Source organism: Thermobia domestica, chromosome 6 (assembly GCF_964235325.1).
Source record: "Thermobia domestica chromosome 6, izTheDome1.hap1.1, whole genome shotgun sequence".
Lineage (NCBI taxonomy): Eukaryota > Metazoa > Arthropoda > Insecta > Zygentoma > Lepismatidae > Thermobia > Thermobia domestica.
The window spans coordinates 217329721-217346072 of record NC_137459.1 but is presented as its reverse complement, the minus strand read 5'-3'; the positions used below and the strand labels follow the sequence as shown (position 1 = coordinate 217346072).

Here is a 16352-nt window from a genome sequence, read left to right as displayed (position 1 = left end):
TTCAGTAAACGCAAAATTTTAAGACAGTTTTATGTTATACATATGTAATACTGGTCAGAATATGTAATATGAAACTTGAGTTGAAGCACCCTACAGGTGTGAATCACAAACATTTAAGGATTTGACGAACCTACATATGAAGGAAAAATATGTAATTACATACAAATCCGGACATTAGTAATCAATATCATGTTAAATCATTATACACACGACGACATACTAGACATCTGTCAGTTGTGAGAAGAAAACTCATTACCTGGAAAGAGATTAATTAGTCCTTTTCATCCAGAAAAAAAAAAAAAAAAACGCACAAGACACGAATGTTTTCAAAGAATATGCATTATATCCACAAAAGAAAGAAAAAGAAAAATATTACGAAGATTTTTTCATAATCCTCTTTCGTAATATTTCACATCTTCGATAAATTCACTTTTCCACATTTTCACTCACTTCCAGATGCTTTTGACACAACGGGGAAAGAAGTAGTTGATCTACTGAAATACTTCTCCTAGATGGTTTAGCTGTTGTTATTCGACATGTTGACTAATAACGATTTTCCATGTAAAATTATAATAATCTGAAAAACGTCTGCACATTTTCAGATTTTATGCTAATCATTTGTAGCACAGGAAAAAGGTCACTTGTAATGCTGGTAATGCGATATAGCGTATGGAGGCAAATAATTACACTTAATGCATTCTAATATTCTTCGTTATCCAGAAAAAAAGAAAGCACCAGTAAATGTAATGTGAGGAGAACAAGCCATGTGGGTGAAACGGTGGAATACTTGAGAAGCACTGAGTTGAGAAAAATGGTTTCTCAAAATCCAGCTTTTGCGACGCCTCTCACAACGGGAAATTCCTTAGCATTGCCAGTAGCTGTTTCTAATACGCATGACGACAGAACAAAAGTATATATGCAATGAATAATAAAATTATATCTCAGTCAATATATTTAATCTTGGCAACTGACTAGGTTTCATCAGACAGGTGTTCGGAGTGATTTCTCATGCACTTCGAAAAGTTTCCAATTTAGTATCTGGAAAATTATCGGTAAGCCACTAAATGTCTATATGCGATTAACATAAAAGACAATTCAGTCCAAATACACTTTAATTGCTAATATTATCAACTTGTCTGCTCCACACGGTTCAATGAAGAAACAGAGTTGCACTAATGAAGAGAAGATTTCTTCTCTCAGTTATAATTAATTATACGAATTTGGTTTCTCAAGGATTCTGTTAGTACTAACCAGTGCTGGGCAAATTTCAACTGAATTAACAATTAATCTGTAAGTTTAATTGCTAGTTGCAATTAATGACTGAAAGAAGTAATGGTAAATTATTAATTGCAGCTGGCCATTAATCAATGAGAATTATTTACAATTAAATTCAGCCATTCAATTCCAATTCAATGTAGTTTACAATTGATTCAATTGCGATTAATTTCCACAGCAATCACTTTCAGTTAATTGATTAATTACAATTGATATTCACTGAGTAATGGCTAACCTGTAATTGTGTATAAATTATATGGTACAGCTAATATTATATATATATATATATATATATATATATATATATATATATACATAAATTTGTTTGACAGTTCTCTTTTCCTACACCGCTGGTCCGATTTTGATGATTTTTCGTACATGAGTGAATGCTGATTAATCTTATCCAGAATGTACTTGAACCTGAACCCACGAAGTGGGGGTAATGAATATATTTCCTGAAAGCTTGGGTCAAGGTAAGATCAAAACCGGTTACCAAAATTGGGGAGGTCTCATGCATTTCACTTAGACCGAAAAATCTGAAACGGTGAGACAAATATGAAAACGAAAAACATGTCTTTCATTACTTCAAAAGTACAACGTATCAAAGTAAAATAAATTGTCCCGGGGTCTCCCGCAGAGTCCCAGACTGGGTCCAACTCAAAATTTTTAAATGAAAAGGTCAAATTGCACATCGCATGAATGTAGGTTTAAAATGAAAGAAGAGAAATCAAGTCTCAACTCTCTACGATAAGCCTGTGCGAAATGGTGGTGGGTCAAAATATCAACACAATCTTCATTGCAAAGTCTATGACCACTTGTATGAATCTGAAAGAGTGGGTTAGGTGTAAAAGTAAAAACACGGATATGTCATTATTTCAAAAGTACAATGATTCAAAGTAAAAGAAATGTTCCCGGGTCCCAAACGGGGTTCAACTCAAAATGTTGAAATCGGAAGGGGTTCAAGTTGAGTATTGCATGAAAGCTTACGTTAAGTGAAAGAAGGTGAGGTGAGGTGATTTTTAGTTTAGCGTCCCTTTTCAGCAGCGAGGCTATATGAGACGTGGACCTACTGATTAACGTGGAATCCGAACCACATGAGCACCCGCCGGGAATCGAACCCGGGTCTCCCACGCCAAAGGCGTGTACGCTAACCGCTTAGCCACGAGGGAGCTCTTAAGTGAAAGAAGATGAAACAAGTCTCGACTCTTGATGATAAGCCTGTGCAAATTGGTGGTGGGTCAAAATGTCAACACAAGCGTCATTGAAAAGTCTATGCTCTTCATCTCTTGTTCAACAACGCTGTTTAAACGATACGCCACATAAACCACCTTCCTACTTACACATTTTGAAATGGACCTCATCTGGGTCTTTGACAAAACAAAATCCTTCAGTGTGTTCTACTTATGAAATAATGGACACGAGTTTTCCTCTTTTCACGTCTCTCTCACCATTCCAGATTTATAGGGCTGGCTTTAGACATTTCGATGAGTATATTTTGACCCGCTGCCATTTTGCAATGCTTATCGACAGTCGAGACTTGTCCAATGTCCAATTCTGTATCATTTAACACAAGCCTTCACATGATGTGCTTATTTTTTCCCCTTGGCCTTTGTAATTTTGAGTTGGACCCTGTCTGGGAACCTGTGGGTGCCCCAGGGCATTTCTTTTTTACTTTGATACGTTTTTTTTTTCTTTTTGTTTTGTTTTGTTTTGTCTCACCGCTTCTGATTAATAGGAGTGGCCAGACTTTTCAATTACACTTCTGTTGACATTTTGACAAATTGTCATTCTGCATAGGCTTATCATCAAGAGTCGAAACTTGTTTCATCTTCTTTCACTTAACATCAGCTTTCATACGATGATCTTACCTTGATCCAAACTTTCAGGAAATATATACATCACCCCCACTTTATGGGTTCAGGTTCAAGTACATCCCGGGTTAGACTGTTATTACAAAAGTTTTCTAGAAGGGCTTATCTTAAGGGTTGAGTGATTTATGTTAGAAACACACTATCTCATTAGCTCTTCAAGTTAGAAAGATGAAACTCGGTATATGTCATTAAAAATAAGAGGACCCACAATCCAGCAATTTTGAAAATTTCCGTTTTAATGGGGAGCGGAGCGGCCTTTTTAATATAAATAGATATGAATGTAGCGATATTTAGCGCCCAAAACCTCTTAGACCGCTACACTGAATTCGATTACATTTGGTACATAAGTAGTCCATGGCCTAGCTTAGGCTTTTATCGCATTATCGGGATGAGGTGGAAAAAGGGGTGAGACGCAGTTTCACGCTTTTCTTTAGGATATCTGTATACAGTTTATTAAGGAACGTAAGTTTCTCCGCTAGTACTGGAAATGGTAGAAATAAACATTTTCCAGTTTCACAGTTGATCCCCATAGAAATAAGTGGTTACAGATAGCAACAAGCTGTTTTTGGAAATCGATCCGTCGTCTTCAGAAAACATCCCATCACCTCTTGCAATAATCTACGGAAACCGGCAATGGTTAAAATTTCTTAGTACCTTCAGTTTCAATGTTGATCTACATAAAGCAAAAACGGTAAAAGATATCGAGAAGTGGCTTTTTGCAATCGATTCAGTGTCCTAAGAATGAGTCCATCTTCTTTTTAAACTTCTGTCCAAATCTGAAGTTTCCGGTTTCAACGTTGATTGCCATAGACCAAGAACAGTAATAGATAGCAACAAACGGTTTTTAACAATCGATTCAGCGTCTGAAGAGAACATACCATAACCACCCGCAACAGTCTGCCAAAACCAGTAGTAGTTGAAATTTACTAGTACTTCCAGTTTCAATACTTATTTCCATAAAGCGAATACATTACGAAAAAATTCAAAAAAGCTTTTTTGTCAGATTCAACCTCCCAATAATGAGTTCTATCTCGACTTTGCCTATCTGTTTAAACCGGAAGTCGAGAACATTACGATTTTTTTTTGTTACAACGAATAAAACGATATAGATAGTGATAAGCATTTTTTTTATAAGTATTCAGTATTACAAGAATATGTTTCGCATTTGATTTTACTCCTTTATTGTAATAGGAAGTGTTAGACGTCAATTACAATTTCCAGTTTCAATGTTGAGCTCCACAAAGCCAAAAAAGTAAGAGGAGATTACCAGTACTGGATTATTAATATGGATGGATCGCCCGAGGAACAGGTATTTTCTTTAGTCTCATTCTTCTATTGGCCCATTCCATTTCAAATCGTACACGTGATAGCCAAATGTGTACCATGACCGTCTTGAAAGTGCATGAAAAAAATATATACTAAAGATGGACATGGCCAGAATGCAGAAACAAAATAGTTTTGTTCTCTGATGATTTGAAACAGTTGCAACCTCCTTAAAAAATCACCAGAGATACTTACAGCAAAGTGAGCAACTGGCGTTTTGAAGGTGTTATTAAAAACAAAAAGGGCTAGAAACATTTTTGTCGTTTATTTTGTACTATATTTTCAACTCTGCCCCACCATACCAAATAGACATATTAGAAGTGTAACATAAACCGGAACAAAATTGTTGAACTTGGACAAAACTTTATTGTGTATGTATTTAGGATATTTTCAGTGCTTAAATGAAATCACATAAGATTTGTTTTATTCTAGGAATAAATACTACGGAAACATGATATTACAGTAAAAATATTTCCTACCTATCTCTACACCACAAGTGAGAATTTAGCGTGAAAAAAGTTAAACTGTCACAATTGGGCTGTTTTCAAAAATTAAAAACGCAAAAACCCCATCTTGAATTTTCATAAAAATTACACAAATCATGCACACAACATTGTTCTTCAATCCTGTAAAGACAGAATTGGTATTATTTTTCTGCGAAGAGAGAGAGGAATTTTTACCTTACACAAGTTGTGAAATAATAGTAAAGTAGTGAAGTGTGGAATTGGAAACACTGCTTTTGATTTAAATTCCATTTCCGAGGTGTTATATGCCATTGTAACAATGTAAGTAAATATATTAACCAAGAACAGGTTCAGTAATTACAAAGACTTATTTTATGTAAGCACTCACCAGTGTAACACGGCTGTGCAAAAACGTCTCCTGTAAGCTTTAGTTGGGTTTCTGGAAATTTGTGGAGACGAGCAGAGCGTCCAGTGGGAATAGGGGAATCCATTTTGAGTAGTACACTTCTGATGGGAATTGTACAGACATTTTGCACGGAAGGCTATTTGAAACCAGTTGCAAGACCATGGGGAGTCATGAGAGAGATCGTAACTTCTTCCAGTTCGAGTGATACGTGCGTTATTTGTCACACCCACCACTTATTGTCTAATACACATGATACAAAATCATGTACACACAAATCCATCACTGCATAAAGAGGTTTGGTTACGAAACTAAAAATAACATGTTTCTTTGAATTGGCAGCAGTTCTGGCAATGGACAGTTCAAGTGATGCAATCCAAACATGGCTTGACTAAATTACAGTTATCGGTTTCACATTCACCCATTCTTTCCTTTTACTTGAACGATATTCTTCGACAGTACGCTTGTCTAAAAACAGTAATGTTGTATTCTTCGTGAATGTAAAGACAGTTTCAACGAATCCTTTTGCATTTCTAATTGCATCAGCAGGCACATGTTGCAGATTAAACTTAGTTGCACAGTGTTTTACTGAACCGCCTACTCCATCACAGGGGCCTTTTCCATGCCCAATAGCTTAAAATAGCCATTTCCTTGTAACGTTCTCACTCATGCGTTGTAGATCAAATAACTGAAATCTGTTTTTGAAATGGGAAGTTGCATCATCAGCTACAAATAAATACCTGGGCAGAAAACGCGCGTCCATCACACAGTGCAGATATTTCAGCTGTACAGCACATAGTGCATATGCACTATCATGAGCTAAGTCATCATTGATTACTGCAAAGCTATGTGTGGTATCATGAAAGTATCCAACCCATGTGAATATTGAGATTTGGGATGTCTGCCAATAACTTTGAATCTCTTTCTGCAATGCAACCATCCAGTTCTCTGCAAAATCAAAGTGCAAGACCAAAGCATCACTTGCTGATGTACTTGATCTTTTCTCAGCAGCAATGGCCTCTCTTTGAATGCGGCGAATGTGAGCATGACATACGTCTTTCACGATTCAATTCTTTGCCAGTCACGTATTTCTGACACTAGATTTTATTGAAACTGTTCTTGATCAAAATATTTCCTTGCATTCTTACTATGGTGATATAACACCTACGATGTGGAATGTGGAATTTAAATCAAAAACAGTGTTGCCAACCCCACACTTTGTTCACTATTTTACTATTATTTCACAACTTGTAGAAGGTACAATATAAAAATTCATACGTCTCTTCGAAGAAAAATAATACCAATTATGTCTTTACAGGATTAGAGAACAATGTTGTGTGCATGATTTCTGTATTTTTTTTAATGAAAATTCAAGATAGGGTTCTTGAGATATTAATTTTTGAAAATAGTCCAATTCTGAAAGTTTCACTTTTTTCATTTTAAATTCGCACTTGTGATGTACAGATAGATAGGAAAATTATTTTTTCTGTAATGTCATGTTTCCACAGTATTTATTCCTAGCATAAAACAAATCTTATGTGTTTTCATTTAGGCACTGAAAATATCCGAAAAACGTGCACAACGAAGTGTTGTCCAAGTTCAATAATGTTGTTCCAGTTTATGTTACACTACTACTGTCTCTGTTTGGTATAGTTTGGAAGAGTTGAAACCACAGCATAAAATAAACGACAAAAAAGTTTCTAGCACTTTTTGTTCTTTGTTAATACCTTCAAAACGCCAATTCCTCACTTTGTTACAAAAGTAACTATATCTAATGATTTTAAGAGGTTGCAACACTGTTTCAAATTATCAGAGACCAAAACTATTTTGTTTCTGTATTCTGGTCATGTCCATCTTTTAACCCCTTAAACATGTGGACTTGCTTATAAGCGTCACGGCCGATATAACGTTTACTGGGAAAACCGCTTTTAAGCAATTTTGAAGCTTATTTTTCTTTTCCTCCTTTTGTAGTCCGGTTATACGCGTCAAGTTTGGTGAAAACAACCTGCCACCTATTGACAACATTCCTGTTTGTTTACTATATGATGGACGTGTCTCTTGCATACTATATTGGATCGTGCATTGTATTTGTCATTTGTTAGAAAATGACTGCCAGTACAAGTTCTGCTACGGATACTATTCCGAAGTAACGTGTTCGTGACGACGATATAGCAAATTTGCTGAGTGATTAGACTGTAACAACTGAAAGTTCTGATAACTCTGAAGAATATTATTCCAGTGAAAGTGATAGTGATAATGAGTTTGATAATAATTGTACTCTAAGTGATGCTCCGTTAGCAATCCAGTGGATAGACTTTGGACGAATAAAGAAGAGGAGTAGCGATAAGCAATGAGCTGAAACAAATCCTGGTAAAATAAAGCTACTTGTTGGTCTTCTAATAAGTATTGTATCGTACAGAAGGCATCTTCAGCCACGCTTTCTAGTAAGAAGAAGATAATAGCCACTCCCTTCTTCAGTGACGTAATAACTGAACAGCGATTCCACCTTCTGCTGAATTGCACTTCAATAACAACCACGAGTATAATCCAGACAGAGATCAAATCCTAAGCTTCATAAGATCAGAACTGTTCTTGATGATCTTGTATCAAAGTGGAAATCAACTTACACTGCAGAAAGGAATATTTCTTTGGATGAGAGACTAATTCTTTGGAAAGGACGATTAACTAACTAACTCTATGGCCTATGGAACCCGGAGGTTCAGTGCCGCGTTCACAAAAGCTCTCCACTGACTTCTATCCTTAGCTAATTGGATCCAGTTTCTACTTTGTATTCCAATCTCTGCGAGATCCATCTCAATATTATCCTCCCATCGGCGCCTAGGTCTTCCTAATGGTCGTTTTCCAATGGGTCTACCAGTCAAGACTTTGAAAGCGTTTCTACTTTCTTCCATTCTAGCTACATGACCTGCCCACCTAAGCCTCCTAGACTTGACGACCCTAACAATGTTGGGTAAACCGTTTAAACTATGTAGTTCCTCGTTATGAAGCTTTCGCCATTCCCCATTCTCGTTCCTCTTGGGTCCGAATATTCTTCTCAGGATCCTGTTCTCAAATACTTTCAGTCTATGTTCTTCGCTCAGAGTAAGCGACCATGTTTCGCAACCATACAGAACAACAGGCATGATTATCGTTTTATATATTTTAAGCTTCAAATTCCTCGACAGAATTCGCGACGACAAGAGATTTTGAACCGAATAGTAACACGAATTCCCTGCTTTTAGACGACATTTAATTTCTTCGTGAATATGATTTTCATCTGTTAATATTGATCCTAAATATTTGAAAGTATCCACTTTATCAAAAGTATTATTTAATAATTTAACGCCTCCACAATTTGCCGTATTACGGTCCCGACGAACTTCCATGTATTTAGTTTTCTCTGCATTTACTTCTAAACCCATGTCCCTGCAAGCGTTTAATAATATCTCTGCATTTATTTCTACTGTTCTCCTATCATCCCCTATTAAATTTACATCATCAGCATATGCCATAACCTGGTGAATGCCGTTCAACTCTAGGCCCTGGTTGCTATCTTTGATTTTCCTTATGGCGTATTCCAGCACAAAGTTAAATAATAATGGCGACAACGCATCTCCTAGTTTCAGGCCATTTTCGACGTGGAAGCTCGTGGACAAAAATTTTCCTACCCGGACTTTACTTTGGGATTCACTTAAACATATCTTAATTAATCTAATTAGCTTTCTCGGTATTCCAAGCTCTGTAAGAACGTTGTATAATGTTACTCTCCTAACCGAGTCGTAAGCCTTTCTAAAATCAATAAATAGTTGATGTACCGGGGTATTGTATTCCCACTTCTTTTCGAGTATTTGGCGAATGGTAAATATTTGGTCGATAGTTGATCGATTTCGTCTAAATCCGCACTGATAATCTCCAATAATTTCATCTGCGTATGGGGTCAATCTTGCTAACAGAATATTTGAAAGGATTTTATAGGATGTTGACAGAAGAGAAATGCCTCGATAATTATTACAGTCAGTTTTGTCGCCTTTCTTGTGAATTGGAACAATGATTGACTCTTTCCACTCTTGTGGCAATTCTTCCTTGTTCCAGATAAGGAGAATGAGTTTGTGTATCTTGTTCCACAATTTTTCGCCTCCAGCTAAAAGTAACTCAGCCGGAATTTCATCTACACCCGGAGATTTGTGTTTCTTTAATTTCTTTATAGCGGCTTCCACTTCTATTCGATTGGGTTCTGGAATATTCGGTTCTGCGGTGTGTATCTCCTTTTCTCCACGCACATTAGTTTTTGGCTGCGTGTTCAGCAAATCGTCAAAGAAATCTTTCCATCTATTTAAGAGGCTATCCGTATCAGTGAGAACTGTCCCGTCAGATTTCTTTAATATATAAGCACGAGGTTGATAGCCTTTCTTAAATTCGCTGATCCCCTTATACATGTCCCGAATATTTTTATTTTTACTAATATCTTCAAGTTCCTTAATTTTAGCTTTCAAAAAGTCCCGTTTCTTTGTTCTAAAAGTTTTGGAAGTTTCCCGCCTGATATCTGCGAAATTTTGTGTAGTTATTTCATTCGGATTTTGTAGCCACCGTAATTTTGCCTGTTTTCTCTTCTCTGCTAGTTTAATGCATTCTTGGTCGAACCATGGTTTGTTCCTACGTATTTCCGCGTGTCCCAATTTTTCTATTGCTGAACTTTTAATGCTATCCCTAATTTCAATCCAAGTATCCTCAACACTAGTGCACTCCGAGTCTTCTAAAACCGAGAATCTATTCGAAACTTCAATCTGGTATTCCTCTCTTACCTGGTTCTCTTCTAATTTCTTTAAATTAAATCTCTCCGTTTTCGGACATTGAGTATTACCTTTATTCAACGATAATCTCTCCCGTATTATCGCTGCTACCAGGTAGTGATCAGTGTCACAATCAGCCCCTCTAAACGACCGGACGTCAATTATGCTAGATTGTCTTCTTCTATCTACTAAAACGTGATCAATTTGATTATGTGTTTTTCCGTCTGGTGATGTCCAAGTGTATTTATGAACGTCGCGATGTGGGAATTTTGTACTCTTCACGATTAGGTTTTTGGATGTTGCAAAGTTCACGAGTCTAACACCGTTATCATTACTTTCCTTATGCAAACTTTCGTTCCCTATAATCGGTTTGAAAATATCCTCTCGTCCTACCTTCGCATTGAAATCCCCTAATAGAATCTTCATATGGTATTGCGGGAGTTGGTCAAATATCCGTTCCACTTCTTCGTAAAAACTATCTTTTATATCGTCACCCTTATCTTCAGTTGGAGCATGTACATTTAAAACAATCATATCACACCACCGTCCCTTAAGAGTAATAAAAGAAAGTCTGTCAGTAACAAATTCAACCCGTTTAATTGCTGGTAATATTCGTTTGTGAACGAAAAACCCTGTTCCTAACTGGTGATTTTTATTTCCTTCCCCGTAAAAGAACGTAAAATTTCCGGAATTCTCAGATCCATTTCCTTCCCACCTAACTTCCTGAACTCCTACTAAGTCCTTCCTGTATTTCTCTAACTCACTCGTTACAGATTTTAACGCGCCTGCCCTATAAAGACTTCTAATATTCCATGTTCCAAATCTCATGTCCATTTTCTTTTGCTGATGTCGTGCCAAGTTATCAGTCCTTGTCCGAGGCTTTTGTGAATGTTTCTGAACAGGTACCTTTTTTTACAGGATGAGGGTGTTAGCCTTACCCAAACCCCCAAGCTGGAGGACCACTCCTAGTCGTCTGTCCGCGACTGCTTATTCAGTATATTCGCAGCTAACCTCTATATCTAGAGGCCTTCTCCTCGATCCGCAACCTGAGGACGCGCCATGCCGTGGTGACAGGAACCCACGTTAGGAAAGGACGATTAGGTTGGAAAATATACATTGACAATGGTGTTGATGATGATAACGGTAATGATATATGTATCTGGTTTACATAATATGTATGTATCCAACTTGGTTACATGTAATTCCCTGGTGAAATTATATGTGAATAATAGTTGTACCAATTATAGTATTCTTTTTTCTTTTAAATAATTAAGATGCAAATGCAAAAAAATTTATTATACGACAATATAAGAACGATTACAATATATATCTACAACACTTCTTTGACAAACCAGTACAGCGTGAAGAGTGCACGTGCTTCAATTAGGAACCTACATTTAATATTGAATCAAACGGGCATTGAATATATTTGTGACGATTCTATTAGGCATTTGCATTGTATGCTAACATACATTTTTTTTAACCAGCACTCCTAGCAATTGTTTAATGAACAACTTTTATATAGAACAAGTAACTTCATAATTGAGAAGAGCGAGTAAGTCCATCTTCCTCATCTTTGGAAGTAGCATGACAAATATCATGGAGTTAACAAAACTTAAATAGTTTACAAAATTTTCAGTCCAAAGTGTACATTTCAAATAAACAATTTCTTCCATTTTAGAAGAAGGAAAGGAACTTAAAATGCTAACTGCATTACCTCGCTGAATTGCTAGACTAATGCGTTGAAATAAAAATTGTGCACTTTTTGGATCTCCCGTCTTGAGATTTAATTTCGATCCGATTTCCTGTAGGAATTCCCTAGCTTCCTGGATAAAAACTCCCATGGTTTCCGTAGCGAAGACAATGAACATATGATCTTTTAATTTGGAATATTTCGTGTGTTTTCGCTTACAGGCTGTCTCAGCAGCATTTCCGGTAGTATAAATTATACATTACTTACTTGATTTTGTAAAAGAAAATTACCCAATACGTGGTAAACCTATGACTACAAATTCCCCACTTAAGGGGTTAATATACATTTTTTTCATAAGATTTCAAAATGGTCGATGGGCAAACGTTGTATGATTTGAAATGAAACGGGCCTATTGCAACCAGTAGTTATAGATGAACTACCTGAAGTTTGAGTATTGCATTCTCATAGTCTGGAAGTTTTTACCGTACTTTTACACTGTGAAATGAAATTCACTTGCAGATGTTCAATATTGGTTTCAGACTTCCATATTAGGTGCAATAAACAATTGACAAATTTCAGTAAGCAATATGCAATCGTGGTTACTGAAATATAACTATTATTTGCACCGTAAGTCGTGAGACAGGGAACATTATTACTATTTGTAGTCCCCTGTAAATATGAAATAAAGGCACCTAACCCTCAAAAATTTCCTACAAAAGGTTTCTCAATGGTTTTCTGTAGTATAAAAAATGAAATGAAATCTTTGAGTTTTACGTCCCACAATTATGCCGGTCAGGCTAAAGGAGACGGTGATGATCAGTAATGAATGAAATGGTGGAATGAAGAATGTGGGAGGAAACGGGAGAACCCCGAGGAAACCCAAGCACACGGTGTTTGTCCACCAAAAAGTTCACTTGGCGGGGGCTGGGGTCGAACCCGGGACCCCAAGCACCAGAGGTAAACGCTCTACCACTGAGCCACCGCAGCCCACTCTGTAGTATCAAGTGTGCTGAATAACATATTAAAATTTTACCAAAGTTTGACCACCGGAAAAGCCTAATTTTCAAGGTGGCGCATACTGGACGAAATGCACAATCTAGCTGTACACAAGTCCAAAATCAAGTTGCTTCGAATTGCACCCATTGTACCCGTAATGAGTTATAAAAAATCACAGATGACAGGAACATCAGTAGAAAAATATGACGTTCTGCAGGGAAATGGGTTTGCACGTATTAAAAACGGGTTGTGATACAGCAGCAGGTATTACTAATAGTGATCAGATTTAAAGGGTCAAAGTTAACCCATTGTGCTCAACGTTTGCTCGACTGTTAGGAATCGAGAACTGCTGCATTTGCTGCTGCAGGGAGGTACTAAGATTGAAGTACAAATTGACTGAAAAATTAAATGCGTTTACCACAAGTAGCACGTGTACAACATCGGAAGTTGCTGTTCGTGCAAAAAGGTATGTGATATTGCATTTTAAGAGAAATCAATAAAGATATGCGCTTATATCCACCTCGAAACTTGTTTGTGTGCAATAAATGAATGTTCTCGTATGCAATAATACTGGTATTAGCTGCAGCAAACTGCAACCTGATGATGTGTTTAATAATTTCAGATACGATATCTTTATCCCGGAGAGAGCTGTTTGATATTTGGCGTGAGAAAAGAACCCTAACTTCCAAAAATGCTGCAGTTGTAACATATGTCTGGAGCAGACTGGGACAGAACAAGACAAACACAGATGAAAACGAGTACATTCAGCAGCAAGTAAATAGTTTTAATAGGGAAGTGTATCAAAAATGACAGAAATCGAATCGTGTACTCAAGGCATTTTTATCACAAGATGGTAAGTGGCTAGATAACAATGTCCAAAATTTTAATGGCAAGTGGCAAAAAGCTTGGTGCGTGAGGTCTGTGAGACAAAACCCTAAAAGCTTGCTGCATCTCTTCTCTCAGAAAAACGTAAACTACTTTGGGCGGCAAATGCTAATTCTTCTGTTGAGTGTGTTTTCACTAACGAGGAAACATTTCTCTTCTTTGCTGATACGGACAGTTGCTCAAATTCCTTCGGTGGCCTTCCGAGTGTGCTGCAGGATAATGCCCCTGGTTCTGGATCATCTTGTTGCTGTTGAGGCACAAAGCTGACATTATTATCCACTATAACTACCTAAAGTCTGTATATCTCTAGGTGCAAGAAATAAGTCAATTGCAGAGTACACATCCTGATGTATATACCGCATTTTCCAAGGGATTCCAAGTGATTCGTCACAGTAACCAGTTCTGGGCAGGCCTTAGTCCAGATCTAGTAACCGAGCAGACATTAATGAGATCCTTAAAGAGCAGTGGCGGGTTGACCCACGGAAGTAGTATGACTGAAGAAACACGTGCTTTGTGGACAATGCCCACATCAATCTCATCTCAATATCACGATGCCATCCAGGAATTCAATGGTCTTACCTACACAACCAAGCATCAGCACTGAGAAACAACGCTGTCAAGGATCAAAAGAGATTACTGCGACTTGGAGAAGATCAAAGAAAAATTTGTAACCTGTACGCCATTCTCACCAGACCCTTCTTTGAAAAATATTGTTACGAGTCTAGTTGTCAAAGAGAATATCAATGAGCATAATTCAGAGACGATAGGAAAAATATTGTACGAAATACGGTTCGAAACCCAACTTTAGATGTATCATTTAAAAGAAAAGACCAGGCAAAAACCCTTGCCGACGAGTCCAACATTAAAATTGACAAAGTCAGAACCATTGATCCTGCTCTTCTCTACCAATGACTTTTGGTTATGTCAAAAACTGGAGAACTTACTTTAGAGCGTGTATTGAGTTATGAACTCAGTCCATTTCCAGCAGCCTTGTTTGAAGGCAGAGAAATCTTTCGTGAAAGTTACAAAGCTCAATTAGCTCATACGACTGAGGAGTATATTATTAAGCAATCGAAACAAGCTATCATGGATTCGACCCACCAACTAAACACTGTATGTTAGATCGTAGTTCACTTTTTCATCGCTTGCCCGAGAGTTACAGTACCATTGCTCGTTCACACGCAGTTTACCCTAAAACATTATGGTAAAGCAACTGTTATTTTTGATGGTTACGAATTTGGACTTGCATCAGGGATAATACACATCATCGACGAGGCAAAATCACTTACTTAACTATTAGCTTTAATGCAACAACAGAGTTTGTAGTAAAAACTTGTGTGTGTGTGTATGTGTATGTGTGTGTGTGTGTGTATGTATGTATGTATGTATGTATGTATGTATGTGTGTGTGTGTGTGTGTGTGTGTGTGTGTGTGTGTGTGTATGTATGTGTGTGTGTGTGTGCGTTGGTAAACCCGCCAATCTTTGCAGGTCGATCGGTCTACACAGCAGCACTGTGAGCAATTTTTGCGAGCAGTTTTTAGTGGTTGCTCGAATTGTTTTTTACTTTTAACGCGTGCAGGACCCTTATAGCCCCCCCCCCCCTCCGAGTTCTTTCGACTCCGCTCGTTTATACGGATATAGCCGGTTTATGTGTGTGAAGTGTGTGTTCAGTCTGAAAAATTTCGTTTCTCGATCGGTGTGTATTCCGACGCAGTGCCATCTACGTGTGTGTTCCAAGCAGGAACTAGAGCAATTCAAACTCCCTGCAACTGCGTTCACCATTGTTGCCAATCAAGTATTTGTTCAAATGTTAAAGAAAATTAGCAGCTATAGCAGAGGAATTATTCACAGTAAGAACTATGATATGAATATTACGTAAAAATAACCTAGAACTGAGGGGAGGGAGAGGTGCGTATATATAAAAATCTATATTATAAAATTGAAAGTGACTATGTTTGTGACTCTTAATCTCTTGAACTGCCCCAGCGATCTCGAAGAAATTTCCAACGTAGATGCGGTTCTTGCCTTGGAGTGTTTTTAGCTGTTTACTTTGACAGTAGAGCTTAGCGGACATCTGCACGTGTCCTTTTTTTTTTTTTGACCTTGAAAGTACTTTTACTGTAGGTACTCTATGTACACTCATGTCCAAAATGATTGTCGCATATCTATAACTGTGTTCTTGTAAGGATATAGTTTGATTGTGATTCTGCAGGGCACTTTTAATACTATTACTATGTATATAATCGGGAAATGTATATTTGTGGTAAATTTCATAGGAAAAGAATTATAAATACGAAAATTAGAATGAGTAAAACAAAATATTGTTAAATGGACAAGAAAATTTTATTTTCGTTTTATTGTTCTTATTTACTGCTCTTTTGACATGAAATTTTCCACATACATGTCTCTGCCAATTATACACACACTAACATTAAAAGAAATACCGGGCGAATTCGTTATCAAATTATATTCCTACAACAACATATTTATAGACATGCGACAATAATTTTGGACATGAGTGTACATACTGTCGTTGAAGTAATGAATATTTTGATTACTCTAAGTACTCTCATTCAAGTAATAAATGATTTAATTGAAGTACAAAGGTTCAATTGTAATTGAACTTGAATTATTACGGCTTTTTATCGGTG

The 16352-nt window shown here is 37.0% G+C and overlaps 1 protein-coding gene across 6 annotated transcripts in view; it reads right to left on the bottom strand.

Annotated features, from left to right (window-relative positions):
* Cdc14 (cell division cycle protein 14) overlaps positions 1 to 16352 on the bottom strand; it is a 1408510-nt gene that overhangs the window by 1142240 nt on the left and 249918 nt on the right. The window lies entirely within an intron of this gene.